Genomic DNA, 16,289 nt, shown 5'->3' with positions numbered 1-16,289 from the left:
AGCTCTCCTGTGTGGTGTAGTATAGAGGATATGTCCACTCTCTTGTGTGGTGTAGTATAGAGGGTCTGTACATTTTGTAGAGGCTGTGCATGGTACTGCGACTCTCTGAAGCTCAGTCCCATTCAAGAAAATGGTACTGAGCTGCAATTTCAGGTACAGCCACTACTACTACTGTGCATGTTAAACAATGCAGGGGACACGGTGCTGACCGGTGGACCTTTTCATTTAGCTAGTGAGACCCCCACGGATGTAATATTGATGGTCTATCCTAACAATAGGTCATTAACATTGAAGTCCGAGAAAACCCTTTAATGAAGGCATAAGCAGATGATCCCCTTCACCAATAATATCTTTACAACGTAAATAAATAAGACAATGAGGTCGACCCCAGCTTTCATTTTACCATTTTGCAACCAGCCCACGTAAATTGATGGACTAATGGACTAATGACACAGTCCCCATGTCAATAGCTTTTTAAGAAATCTGTTCTCTGCATATGAGCAAATCGATTCTACACAAATTGAATCAGTTACGAATTTCCTATAAGTTTTGGATTTTAGCGAATTTGAAACTTTTGAGATTCGTCTCTCGGGACATTTTCAATTCACAACAAATTTATTCGGCCCAAATTAAATCTGACGGTCGGTACAATAGAGTCAAATCCAAAATGAATTTCGGGAAATTCACTCATCTCTACTACTTTTTTTTATGGCATTGCACATCACTGCTTTTGCAATCGCGAATTGCTAGGGAAACCAGTGATTCCATGTTCCAGAGAAGGCTGAACGGTCATGCAGAAAAAGACTTGACCTGCGTCTTCTCTGCATGTTCCTATATACAGATGAACAGATCACTGGTAACAGTTATCTAATAGGCAGTTACCATTATATCATTGTCAGCAGTAATCTGTATATGGAGACATGGAACAAAAATAAATGAATATATATAGTAAATTGTAAGAACAAATAGCTAAATAAAATAAATATATAAAATGAGAAAAAGTAACAAAACAAAGAAAAAAATGCGAATACCTACTCTGGGCATCTAGTCATCAAAGAGTTAAAAAAAAAACAACTGCCTGCATTAACACTAATCTCTTCAAATGTTTCAGTCATGTTTTTTCCTTTCTTATTTTTCAGCCTCTATTCAGACACAGCACCATAATCTTAAATTAGGCAAACCACAGACATTGTGTACGTGACGACCCACCGAACGGCAGTCATCATATCAGATAGGTATGTGTTTTAGGGCGGATTTACACAAGCGTGTGCGTTTTGCGCGTGCAAAAGGCACTTAACAGCTCCGTGTGTCAGCTGCGTATGATGCGTGGCTGCGTGATTTTCGCGCAGCCGGCATCATTATGACACTCCGTTTGGATGTTTGTAAACAGAAAAGCACGTGGTGCTTTTTTGTTTACATTCATAGTTTTACTACTGTCGCACGAATCACACGCGTCCCAAAGGAAGTGCTTCCGTGTGGTGCGCGTGATTTTCACGCACTCATTGACTTCAATGGCTTCAATGGATGCGTGATGCGCGAAAAACGCAGAAATATAGGACATGTCGTGAGTTTTACGCAGCGGACTCACGCTGCGCAAAAATCACGGACTGTCTGCACGGCCCCATAGACTAACATAGGTCCGAGCGACGCACGTGAAAATCACGCGCATTGCACGGACCTATATCACGTTCGTGTAAATCCGCCCTTAATGAGCTGAAACCCCATAAGCAAAAATACCCACCATTACATTTTGGTAAAATCACGTGTGGTTGTTTTTTTTTTTGCCACACTTTTTTGACCACACCACTGGCTCGTGTAAATAGAGACATAACTTGAAGCTCTTGGGCCAAATACAATATCTGTAACCACGTGCAATTAATAATACTGGTCTTTTTGTTTGTGGCAGAAGGGCTACCTCGCCACCACCTATAGATACACCCATGCGTGTCAATACACCTGACGAGAAGCTCAGAAAAAAAACAATACCAGTGAGACTGGAGATTTCTTGCTGACTGACTTTTATGAAGACCCCCACCCCGTCTTTGTCAAACTACCCCCCCCCAAAACTAGGGACCTCCTACATCCCACTGGGGTGTGCGTTCCTTCCATAAAGGGCCAACTTAACCTGCCTACATTCATGGTCCCATACAAAGTTTTGTTTGGAAAAATTTTGAAACATGAGGCCTAATATGTATAACAGAGTGTGAGCACGCGAAGTGCTCTTTTCAACTAACTTTATTTGCAAATGAACATAGAATTTATTTAACACTGATGCCAGTTAAAATGCAAAATGATGACGTGTTGGAATCAAATCATTTGTAGAAAGATAAAACGGTGTAATAATAGATATATGCTCTCATGAGAAAAGTTGGGTTAGCATCCGGATAAATCAATTGCCTTCTGTTCCCTTTGTGTGTAGGTTTTATATTTCTTGACTAATACATTTTTATGTGTGCTTACTCAGCATATTGCCTCGGTAGTGGCATTGAATAGCTTAATATATAGCTACATTTAATGTATTTTCCATAGAGAATGTAATAGTTTATTATGAAATGTAATATTTTACAATAGTTGTCCAACTGGAATAAGTCCAGGTCAGCACCTCTTGTAGATAAATTGTATTTTTATGAAGTAGAGCTCCTTAATTGGCCCGTTACCCCACTTGACTGTGAGAAAAAAAAGTGGCATTGCCCACGACAAAATAGTTGTGTGGAATTGGCTAGGTGTGGGAAAAGTTTGCCAAAAATCTCACGGACTCCTTTAGCCCCCCACGCAGACAAGCCTGGCATTGTATACTCACTCGATGCTCGCATTCTTCTGCAGTTATCCACGACACTAATCATTTATTGAGCTACTTGCTTTTGAAGGACGGAGTTCTTACCATTCTGCGCCGCTATAATATGTGACATTTCAGCTCAAACAATAACGTTTTCAGATGATGCCAGAGGACGCTGGAGGCTTCACTTAAACTGAAGCGAGACAGATGTGAGCACATTCTCAGTCTCTAAACAATGCAGTGTTTCCCGAGCAAGAGCGAAATTAGGAGACATAGCACCAGGCAAGCACTTGTATTGGTTTTGTGTGTGGCTGGCGATTTTGCTCACATTTTTATGTTCATTTTTGTATCAGATTCTAGAATTAAACTCTTAAATATATGTCGACTTTGAATATCATGTTACTGATAACATACGGAATTTATCTATTCAAAAAGTTGAGTCATTTTGTAAATACATTGTGTTACTTATCTGGTACTGAGCCTGAGTTAAGGCCCTATTACACCGGCCGATTTTGGCCGATCAACTAGACAGCTCGTTGATTGGCGGTCATTGGCTCCTGTCACAAGGAACTATGTATGGAGACGAGCGGTCGTTACTCTGATCACTCTGATCACTCGTCCCCATACATTATCATCATGTCGGCAGCGGGTCTCCCTGCTTACACATGGAGATGTGCTGCCGACAACGATAATATTTTACTTTTTATCTTTTTTTCTATGAACGATCGTTTGCACGATAATTGCCCAGTATAAAGCCCCCCTTAACAGTTTTTATTATATTCCAGAGCTGCATTCATAATTCTACAGGCTTCCGAGCTGAAATCTCTCATTATTCCTTGATGACTCAATGTCTGTACAGAGTTTGTTTTTGTCATTTACATTCTCAGAAGTGCCTTCTTAACACCAGACATAGTATAGTAATACTGCACTACACAGTAGAGCTGACAGTAATAGATGTAGGGAGGATTAATCCACCACCACCACGTTCTAGAAGCTCAGCTAACTGCTAGGGATGTGTCTGTTGACTGTTTTCACCCCTTGCCGCACCATGACATAACATTCCCTCTATCACCTGATCAGCATTTGCAAAAAAAAACAAGGCTTCCTACAGCTACCTCGATGGAAAAATAAAAAAAACGTATAGATCTCAAAATGCTGTGATGAAAAAAACAAAAAATAAAATGCTGCGTTCTTAAGTGGCTAAAAAAGAGAAATAGGAGTGTCTCTTGGTGCTAGTTCAGGACGTATCTCAGAAAGGAAGTCAAGTGCTGTTTGCCTAGTTTCCCAAAAATTCAGCACCTATGGGAAAGGAGAACCATGAACAGGATCACAGGTTGACCCAACGGCTGAAGCGGGGCTCAAGAGTTGAGCAGCAGACGTGTGATGGGACCATGTGTAGAAATGCATTGAGTCGCACATTGAATGCACTTGCAACAGTGAGACACACTTCTGATACAACTATGATACAACTATGACGGTGCATCTGTGATATCCTGCGGAGCATTTCCTAATGACACAGATCAAACAAAAAATAATCAAAAGGATAAAAGGAAAGTTGCAATAAACTTGCATAACTTTATTGTCATTGTGCAACTAAATTCACAGTGGGGCCAATTTTGTCTCTGTGGTGACTTTTGGTTACTCTATAGTTTCAGTATTTTGCGGGTTGCCGCGACTGTCATGCAACCTAAATGTTTCCCATGGAGGTAAAAGCTATGCAAAATCTGGTCTTGTCTGAATGCCTTGCGATCGCCAGGAGTCATCCAAGACTTTACACCCCGTAGGTTGTGCAGCCATTTTACAGCCTTAGGCCTCGTTTACACGAGCGTGATATACGTGCGTGCGACGCGCGTGCTTTTCACGCGTGTCGTACGCACCAATATTAGTCCATGGGGGCATGCAGACAGTCCGTGAGTTTTGCTCAGCGTGGGTCCGCTGAAAAAAACTCACGACATGTCCTACCTTTGTGCGCTGTTCGCGCATCACGCACCCATTGAAGTCAATGGGTGCGTGAAAACCACGTATGCCGCACGGAAGCACTTCCGTGTGAACTGCGTGATTCGCGCAACAGCTGTCAAACTCTGAATGTAAACAGAAAAGCACCACGTGCTTTTCTGTTTACAAACATCCAAACGGAGTGTCATAATGATGGCAGCTGCGAAAAAATCTCGCAGCTGCGCATCATACGCTGATAACACACGGAGCTGTTAAGTGCCTTTTGCGCACGCAAAACGTTGCGTTTTTTGCGTGCGCAAAACACACACGCTTGTGTAAATCAGGCCTTAGTGATATATCACTTTCAATGGATGCAAGAAGAGCAGTGCATTTTTACATGTGACATTAGGGATTGAACTCTGTGTCCCAGTCAGTAGCTCTTCTCATTGAGCTATCAAGGATGCTGGACAGCTCTGCTGCTGAATCTATTGTCCAGGGTCTCTTGATTCTTGCTTCTTAGGGTATGTTCACACGCAGTGGTTTCAGACGTAATTCGGACATTTACGCCTCGGATTACGTCTGAAAAACCGCCCCTAATACGCCTACAAACATCTGCCCATTGGGAATTACGGTGTTCTGTTCCCACGAGCCCTTATTTTACGCGCCACTGTCAAAATACGGCGCGTAAAATGATGGCTCGTCAAAAGAAGTGCAGGACACTTCTTGCAACGTTTTTGGAGGCGTTTTTCATTGAAAAACAGCTCCAAAAAGGCCGTAAAAAACGCAGCGAAAAACGCGAGTTGCTACAAAAACATCTGAAAATCAGGAGCTGTTTTTGCCTGAAAACAGCTCTGTATTTTCAGACGTTTTTGGTCACTATGTGTGAACATACCCTTAAGATTATCTAATTAGTTTCAGCATTTTGGCTACCTACAGTATGTAAGCTGGTATGTTCATACGTAGTGTTTTCAGGCTTATTTCAGGGCGTTTACTCCTCTAAAAACGGCTGAAAAAACGGAAACGAATTGCCTCCAAACATCTGCCCATTGATTTTAATGGGAAATACGGCGTTCTGTTCCGATGGGGCATTTTTTTACGCATCTTTTTCCAAAAACGTCACATAAAAAGACGCCCGCGAAAAAGAAGTGCATGTCACTTCTTGGGACGTTTTTGGAGCCGTTTTTCATTGACTCTATAGAAAAACAGCTCCAAAAACGGCCGTAAAAAAACTCAGCGAAAAACGTGACTTTGATAAAAAAAACTTCTGAAAATCAGGAGCTGTTTTCCCTTGAAAACAGCTCCGTATTTTCAGACGTTTTTCATTTTGTATGTGCACATACAAACTCAAAAATGTTTAAAAATACGGAGCTGTTTTCCGTCAATACAGCTCCGTATTTTCAGACGTTTTTGGTTAAGCGTGTGAACATAACCAAAAACGTCTGAAAATACGGAGCTGTTTTCAAGGGAAAACGGCCGCGAAAAAGAAGTGCAGGTCACTTCTTCAGCCGTTTTTCATAGACTCTATAGAAAACAGCTCCAAAAACGGCCGTAAAAAACGCAGCAAAAAAGGAAGCGAAAATCAAGAGTGGCTTAAAAAACAGCCGCGTAAAAAACGTCACGTCAGAATAGAACGCCATTTTCCCATTGAAAAGGGTATGTTCACACGTCCTATTTTTGGCCATTTTTCTGGCCGTAAACGCCTGAAGAACAGCCGAACAATCGGAAGCAGAACGGCGTTCTGTTCCGACAGGCCGTTTTTTTACGCGGCCGTTCTGAAAAACGGTGGCGAAAGGAAGTGCAGGTCATTTCTTAGGACGTTTTTGGAGCCGTTTTTCATAGACTATATTGAAAACAGCTCCAAAAACTACCGTAAAAAACGCAGCGAATAAAGCGAGTGGCTTAAAAAACGTCTGATAATCAGGAGCTGCTTTCCCTTGAAAACAGCTCCGTATTTTCAGACGTTTTTGGTTATGTTCACACGCTTAACCAAAAATGTCTGAAAATGCGGAGCTATATTGACGGAAAACAGCTCCTGATTTTCAGAAGTTTTTTTTAGCAACTAGTGTTTTTCGTGGCGTTTTTAATGGCCGTTTTTGGAGCTGTTTTTCTATAGAGTCAATGCAAAACGGCTCCAAAAACGCCCCAAGAAGTGACATGCACTTCTTTTTCGCGGGTGTCTTTTTACGTGCCGTTTTTGAAAAACGAGGCATAAAGAAACGCCCCGTCGGAACAGAAAGCCGTATTTCCCATTGAAATCAATGGGCAGATGTTTGGAGGTATTCTGCTTCCAAATTTTTCAGCCGTTTTTCTGGACATTTACGGCCCGAAAAATAGCTGAAAACACTACGCGTGCGCATACCCTAACTGTATGCCGCCTCCTGCCTGATCATTTCAGCCACTGGACTCTACTGCAGATGTTGCCATGTGAGTTCCCATGATCTAGGGAAGGAATCTTCTTTTTGATAGTTAGAAAAAAATCACAATGCACTGTGAAATAAAGTGTGATTGCATGTGATTTTGATGTAACCCCTTGGAGGAGCGAAATCGCATGCACTTTGCAATAATGGTATAAAACACGCTATATGGCAGGTGCATGACATGTCGCATGAACACATGCTTAATTTTAGTTTCAAAAGGTATTTATTGGTATATATGGCTAGATAATGGATATACAATCATATCAAAGAAAGAAAAACACAAAAAAAAACACAAAGAAAAAACAGTCCCCATGCAGGAGGATATAGTGAAGAGCAATTGTACCAAATGGGGATACGGCCATGGAGGACAAGGGATGTGGAGGGACATAGGGCAGAAATATAGAAACCAAACATAAGAGCCATTAAATTAAAATTTACATATTAGCCACATAAATCTAGAAAGAGCAAAGTATCTCTTTATCAAAAGTATACATCGCATTAGCACAAAAAAAATAAGGAAACCACATATTATAATGTAATGGTATATTGAATGTCAGCCGAATGAGAGGAGGAAAGCCATGGGTCCCACACCGCATGATAAAGGTGAAGTGAGTCAGTTCTCATAGCCTCTAACTTCTCAAAGATAGCTATACGATTAACTCTATTAATAACCATAGAGAAATCAAGATCTACTGTACACCACTTTGAGGCTATATAAATTTGAGCTGCCAGGAAGATAAACTGGGCAAGTTTAAATTTGGAATTTGACATTCTGGGGGGAATAGCCCCCAATAAGCACGTGGGTAGTCGTTTCGGGACGGTAAACTGACATACATTGGAGATTAAAGTACAAACATCTGTCCGGAAAGTTGATACTCGAGGGCAAGACCACCAAGTATGATACATAGTACCCTCAAGGCTACAGCCTCTAAATCAACTGGCAGAAACCGTAGGATAGATGGCGTGAAGCATTGCTGGAACATAGTAAGCTCTGTGGAGCAATTTCGTGGATGTCTCCACCAATGATACCTGCCAGCTACCCCTACCTATAGTGTCACAGCATTGTCTCCACTGTGCAGACGAGAGCGTGGCACCCATGTCCTCCACCCACTTCAGAATATATGGCAATTTGGTATCAGGATGTGGTGTATTAAAAATACTGTACAACATAGACAACAAACCTAGTCGAGAAGGTGAGTAAGGTAACACATTTTCTACAGTGGTGTACGACATACTAAATTGGGCAGGAACTAACCTTTGAAAAAAAGAGAACAGCTGGATAGCCCTGTATTGCTCAGATACATGGGGGACATAGGCGTCAGTAAAATGAATGTATGAGATCAAACGTTTCTCCTTAATGAATCATGGACTTTGGTTAATTGTTTAGAATACCACCAATGAAAATTAGAGCACTGTAGACCCGAGGGGAACCCTGGATTCCCGAAAACAGACATCAGCGGGGAGTAACGAGATTGGAAACCATGTTTAAATCTAACAAACCGACATAATAATAATGAATGGTAGGAGAGGAGAGAAAGATTCTTCAGAGTAGTCGGTAGGGGCGAAACCATCCACATCAGAGTGCCCCAAGAATATGACGAAAACTGCGCCATTTCTAAGGAAACCCATATTGGCGCCCTACCCGGGGGAAGATGTGTCAACAACAGTTGAGCTACTCTAGCTGCCTTGTTGTATTTGAGCGGATTAGGGACTGAAAGACCCCCAATTTTCTTATGATACATCATGATACGTGTCGATATTCTGGGATGTTTATTGTTCCAAATGAATCTAAAAATGTCCTTCTGGAGGGCTTGTAAATCGCCCTTCTGAAGGGGTATGGGGAGGGTTCTAAATAGATAAAGCAGTCTGGGGAGGGTAAACATTTTAATCGTGTTAATTCTGCCAACCCATGAAATCTGTAATTTAGTCCATTTGGCTAAATCAGCCCTAATGGCCTTAAAGGGGTTTTCCAACATAGTTTTTTTAATTTAATAAACATTTTTAGCTGTTACTTCTGTTCAACCTATGTTCCCCATCTGTTTTTATGACTCAATTTCTTCATTCTACGCTCCCTGAGGTTATTTTCCAGTTTGTTTACATCGCTATTTTGCTGTGACCGTCCGTTTCCTGTTGTGAATAAAGACACAAATCCAATGAATCAAAGCGCCGATGTTTCCTCCCCTAGTATTTTCTCCCCATGCAGATCCTGCGTCTCCCCCCGCTGTGCCCCTGTGTCTCCTCGCTCTCCCCCTGTGTCTCTCCACTCTCCCCTGTCTCTCCCCACTCTGCCCCTGTGTCTCTCCCTGTGTTCAGCACTGCAGCATACAATGGCGCTGAACATGGGGAGATCATGCCAGTGTGTCTCCCCGTACTGCCACTGTGTATCTCCGCTCTGCCCCTGTCTCTCCCCGCTCTGGCGCTTTGTGTATCCACTCTGCCCCTGAGTCTCTCCCTGTGTCCAGCGCCGCAGCATACAATGGCGCTGAACAAGGGGATAGCATGCCAGTGTGTTTCCCCGCCCTGCCACTGTGTCTCTCCGCTCTGCGCCTGTCTTTCCCGCTCTGCCACTGTGTCTCCCCGCTCTGGCGCTGTGTCTCCCCGCTCTGGCGCTGTGTCTCCCCGCTCTCTGCCCCTGAGTCTCTCCCTGTGTTCAGCGCTGCAGCATAAAAGGGGGCTGAACACGGGGATAGCATGCCATTATTTCTCCCCGCTCTGCCACTGTGTCTCTCCGCTCTGCCACTGTCTTGCCCCTACGCTCTGGCTCTGTGTCTATCCGCTCTGCCCCTGAGTCTCTCCCTGTGTTCAGCGCCGCAGCATACAACGGCGCTGATCACGGGGAGAGTATGCCACTGTGTCGCTCTGCCCCTTTATCTATCCGCTCTGCCCCTGAGTCTCGCCGTGTATTCAGTGCCGCAGCATACAACGGCGCTGAACAAGGGGAGAGCATGTCAGAGATCAAGGCCCCGCGTGCCAGTTGTGGCACGGGTGCGGGAGGTTGCTGAACCCTGGAATAGAGCATGCGTGTTGGACACAGTGTGTATCAACCACGCATGCTCTGAATAGGAGTAAGAGAACATGGTACAACCCCTTAACACAGTGTACAGTTACGTCATTTATGACGTGACCGTACACTCAGACTGCCGGAAAACTGAAGTTAGAGCTCATGGACGGGGTTGAGGTGGAAGTTCAGATTTTGGGTTAGCGAGGCATCACGTGATAGAAGATGAGATACGCCGATAGAAACATCTTTTCAAACGCAAATACATTACAAAAAGATTTGGCTTGACATGTTTAGTTTAACAGGATTGGATTAATTGGTTCCGGAAAACTCCTTTAAACAACGGAGGATAATTATTTTTATAAAGGGTATCAAGGGAGGGAGTCAGGGCTATGCCTAAATAGGGAAGACAATGTTTTTGGGTGTGAAAACCAAAGTTTAGCTCCACTACTTTTTGTAGAGAAGGTGGGACGTTACAATAAAGGGCCTCTGACTTGGATTGATTTACTTGAAGACCTGAGACTGCGGAGAAGGAGTCAAGAGCCTGCTCAACCGCCTGGCTAAAATTGAAGTAAATAGTTTTGTATCTATGTTAAGTAAGGAGATCTGCCTATAGTTACCTGTCATCAAGGGGTCCCTTTTGGGTTTCGGAATAACTGTTATCATTTCGGAGAGGCATTCAGTAGGCATGGGCTGACCCCTCATTAAATCCATACAGAAATTCAAAATATGGGGAGCTAACTGTTGGGAGAATTTTTTATAATATAGAGCTGTGAACCCATCTGGTCCTGGGGCTTTTCCCAATTTCAACTCTTTAATTGTAACCTCAATTTCCTCAATCGTAATCTCATTATTCAGTGAATTAATATCAGTTTGGGAGAGTTGAGGGATATTGATAGTAGCCAAAAAGTCCCTCACCGCAGTCTCAGAAGGGGGAGAGGGATTGGCATATAAAGATTGGTAAAAGCTGGTAAAGGCATCATGAATACGATCTGGGTTAGAGGTGGTCTGTCCTGGGCGTGACTGAATATGAAACACCTGATTAATTCTCTGTCGAGCCTTAAGCTGCTGGGCCATAAGTTTATCAGGCTTATTAGCCCATTTATATTATTTTGATTGTGTCCATCTAAGGGCCTTTTCTGTCCTGTGGGTTAACAACATATCAATCTGAAGTTTGGTATCTTTAATAGCACGAATAAGATAAAAGGAAGGACTTCTTTGATCGGCCGCCACTAAACGGGCAAGCTTGGCTTCAAGAGCAGTCTGGGCCTGGGATCGTTCTTTTTTATACTTAGAAGCCAATGCTATTATCCTACCCCTTATAAATGCTTTATGGGCAAGCCACACAGTATGAGAATTAACATCAGGAGTGCCATTATCTTCAAAGTATTGAGAGAGCTCAGTCTGAATCTGTGACTGAACATTAGGGTTGGATAAGAGTGATTCGTTACGTCTCCAGGATAAGGGCATGGCACCTTGTATGGAGAAATCGAATACAGCTAAGATTATATCATGATCAGACCAGGCAGACAGTATGTGTCCAGAATAAGCCAAAAAGGGAAGGGAGTTAGTAAAGGGAGTTAGTAGAGGCAAGTATCATATCTATGCGGGTATATAGACGATGGGCCAGGGAAAAATACGTATAACCACTTCTCGATCCATTAAGTTCTCTCCAACTATCCGCAGTAGATAGGGAGCCCATAACCTTAGTGAGCAAAGCAGATTGACTACGTGTGCGTCTGTAGGGGGCAGGTGCGGAGCGATCCAATGTAGTGTTCAATACAAAATTTAAATCTCCACTCCATATTAAATGTTGGTACTGTAATGTGAGTAAGATATCATGTAAACATTCGAAAAACAGAATCGGATCATCATTTGGAGCATATGAGTTCACAATACATATTACTTTATCATACAACAATTCGAGTAGGATCACAAACATGTCTTGAGGCTCTAATCTAGTTTCAGTTACCTCAAAAAGGGAAAGTATTCCTAATTAAAGTGACCTCTCCCGAGACTTAGAAGGAAAGGTGGAGGAATAAAAGGTGGTATACCTGGGATAAAAAATTTGGGATGGGATAAGGGTGTGAAATGAGATTCCTGTAAGCAAATGACATCAGGATTCTGCTTAAGATATGGAAGGAGCGCTTTCCTTCTTTTTTGCGGGGAGTTAAATCCCCTAACATTATGACTTAGTACTCTACACATAATATAAGTATAGGAGTGAGATCTGCCAGGCAATTATACAGACAAGAGAGATACTAGGTATACAGTAGAGAGTGTATAAATGACTTGTACTTTTCTCATAAAGGCTCATATGTAATGGGTTAAACTTAACAAACAAATAACAATGAACAAGAGTCCAAAAAATCTTTAGAGTATTCAGTAAGCAGATAGTGCCCCTGGGGGTGCACATCTCTGCCACAGTGATTCTCAAATATAAGATTAGCATGATGGCCGGCAACAACCAGCCTGGAAGAAAGACAGTTGAGTGAAAAAGGAAAGCCCCATCGGTAACGGACATGAGCCGTTTGTAGAGCTTGAGCGATTTCTCGAATTTCAATATCACATCTCGCGGCAAATCCTGATTACTCGGTCGTGTCAGGGCGCTATGAATCCTGTCCATTCGAAATAAAGCAATGTCGTCTTGAATCACAAGGGTACGGAAAAGTGTGGTAAGAGTGGATTCCAAGTCCACAATGGTCTCCGGCAGGCCTCTGACCCGTAATGTCCCCTTCCGAGAACTGTTCTCTAGATCAGAGGCGTAGCTAGGTTCTCCTGCACCCGGGGCAAAGATTCAGATTGGCGCCCCCCCCCCAACTTATTACCCGACATCTCCTTCCCCCTCGCCATGTTTTCTTTCCCTACCAATCAATGAGATGTAATTTTTTGTTCACAATTTTTTTAATGTAACTTAAGTATAAAAGCATTTCTACATTTTACAAGCGATATAGTTCTATAATGTAATTAACATAAAAATAAATTAAAAGAAAATAAATTAAAGAGGCCACACACAGCCCCCTGTAGATAGCGCCACACAGCCCCTCTCTTGTAGATAGTGCCACACACAGCCCCCTGTAGATAGTGCCACACACAGCCCCGCTTGTAAATAGCGCCACACAGCCCCCCTTGTAAATAGTGCCACACACAGCCCCCCTTGTAGATAGTTCCACACACAGCCCGCTGCCCCTTTGTAAATAGCGCCACACTCCCCCCCCCCTTTTAAATAGCGCCACACTGTGAACAGACCGGTGAGAAGTAGCCTACCGCTACCACTCTCCGCTCTGCCTGGTGTGACTTACAGGAGGAGCCGAGGAGGTCATGCGGCGCAGGCAGCGGCTGAGTTTCGACTGACGAGGGTTGGTGACAGCCAGGGCCGGCCTTAGCTTGGGTGGCGCCCTGTGCGGGACTCTCTATTGCCGCCCCCTACACAAACCAAAAATTAACCACATATATAGAAACGCTGGAACATATATACTGTACATACATAAAGACAGATATTTAGACATACAGGCAAATATACATACACACATTCTGGAATATATACATAAGGGTAAATATATAGACGTACAGACACATATACTCACACACTGGCAGATAAATACACAGACAGGAACATATACAAATACATAAAAGGCACATATATAGAAGCACAAAGACACATTCACAAACAGACCCATATATACCCACACAGGCACATATGTACACAGCACAGAGAATGTAGTAGATGTTACCTGCAGTCCTATGTAACAACACAGATAACACAGTGATAACTCTCTGAGTACAGATAATGTAGTAGCTGTTGCCTGCAGTCCTATGTAACACCACAGATAACACATTGTAGCAGAGCTGAGATTGTAATTTAGCACAATGTGTTATCTGTGGTGTTACATAGGACTGCAGGCAACAGCTACTACATTATGTGTAATCAGAGTTGTCACTGTGTTATCTGTGGTGTTACATAGGACTGCAGGTAACACTATCTGTATTTAGAGAGTTATCACTGTGTTATCTGTGGTGTTACATAGGACTACATGTAACACTACTACATTATCTGTACTCAGAGAGATATCACTGTGTTATATGTGGTGTTACATAGGACTGCAGGTAACATCTACTACATTATCTGTACTGTGTAGCAGAGCTGAGATTGTAATTTAGCACACAGTACAGATAATGAAGTAGATGTTCCCTGCAGTCCTATGTAACACCACAGATAACACAGAGATAACTCTCTGAGTACAGATAATGTAGTAGATGTTCCCTGCAGTCCTATGTAACACCACAGATAACACAGAGATATAACTCTCTGAGTACAGATAATGTAGTAGATGTAAGAGACAAACACATGCAGAGACACAGACACACACAAACACACACACACACACACACACACACACACACACACACACACACACACACACACACACACACACACACACACACACACACACACACTGTAACATATACACATACAAACACAGAGACACACATTACACACTACACACATACTCACCATGTCTCCTTGCTGACAGGTCAGGACGGGCTGTGTGTGGGCGGAGCTTCCTCTCTGCTTCTCGGCAGAGCACAGAGCACAGAGCAGATGCAGGGAGGCTGCAGCATGGAAGTGGACCTGTCCCCTGACCTGAGTCATCTGACCTCATGTCACTGACGTGAGGTCAGGTGACTGGACTGGTCCACTCCCTGGCCGTCACAGACCCCAGTCAGAACGCCGTAATGTCCTGGCTCTTCCTAAGCTGCTGCAGGTGTCCCACATACGGGGCGCCTGTCAGCAGCGATCAGCTGCTCTTCGGCGCGCCCCCTATCCGTATCCTCCAGGTTGCGCCCGGGGCACATGCCCCGCCTGCCCCCCCTAGCTACGCCCCTGTCTAGATCCTCTAATTTAAGTTCCAGTGCCTCCAACTGAGCTGCATGGGAGTTTATATCCCTGCACTCTGAATCCAATGCATCCGCCACGTCATCTGCTCTAGTCTCCATGTGAGAGACCCTTTGACCCACTTCATGAATTTGGCGGGTACATTCTGCTACCGCTTGTGATAGTTCCGTTCGGAATAGTTTTGCAATATTCCTGAACAAATCATCAGTATCATTGTGGGTCGTTGCTGCTGGAGGCGAGGGTGGTGGGGATGTTTCCGCCAGAGATGAACTCTCACTGGTCTGAGCCGCGGCCTGGTCGGCCATGATGGATTGCCTCGTGGCGCGAAAGATCTCCACAATTGTTTGTGAAGGGGCTGGGGTCGCCGGACCTCTAGGCTTGGATCTGTTGGTCCGGGTCATACTGAGCCTAACCGGACACTTTTGCTGCTGAGGAGCTGTTGAAAACAGCGCTAAGACGGCTTAAGCTGTGCTGCTGGAGCGGAGCTCACATCAGGTGCGTCCTGTCTCTTGAGCTTCGCGCATGCATCCTAACACATGCTCAATTTTATTCACTTTTTTTGCAATAATTATATGGTGAAGAACCGTGCCAATTGAATCCAGTTTGAGCCCTGCCATTCTTGTCAGCTTCTATAGGGCATTCATGTAACGGTGCCGCCGTGTTACCCTGTACAATTTATACCTAGTACATCCCCTCTACAATTATATTCATTACTCTGAACCTTGGATTATGTAGAGAAGTCATTATCCTTAGTTTGTTTTTCATATTTTACTTCTTATGATAATGTAATCTGAAACAATTATATTCATACAATTTTTCCATTAAATTCAACAAAATGAACTGACTCAATTTTGAAACTCTATAAAGTGAAATTACTGTGTTTTATGGGACAGATGTCTTCCATCCTATTAACAACGCTGGATTTGTAATCTGACAAAAATGTGGACTGAATAGAAACAAGTGGCTGCTGTCATCTCCATATTTTAGGTCCATTTTAGATGGCTGTAATACAGCCGCATATTAGGGTCCGTATTACGGCTACAAAACACGGAGCCCCCAAGTTTATACTGAACTGAATTTAAATTTCTACAGGGTCTTCAGTAGAAACGTGTGGGATCCGGGTGTTGCCAATGTAATATCTTGACCATAATGTGTGCCCGTATTAAAGCCACCTGAAATTGGTCTAAGGGTCAGTGTTTTTTTAACTCTTTTAAGACACAGCCAATTTTGATGTTAAGGACACATTGACTGTTGTTTTTTTTTTTA

The sequence above is a fragment of the Rhinoderma darwinii genome, chromosome 5 (assembly GCF_050947455.1).
Source record: "Rhinoderma darwinii isolate aRhiDar2 chromosome 5, aRhiDar2.hap1, whole genome shotgun sequence".
Lineage (NCBI taxonomy): Eukaryota > Metazoa > Chordata > Amphibia > Anura > Rhinodermatidae > Rhinoderma > Rhinoderma darwinii.
This window is presented reverse-complemented; position numbering follows the sequence as displayed.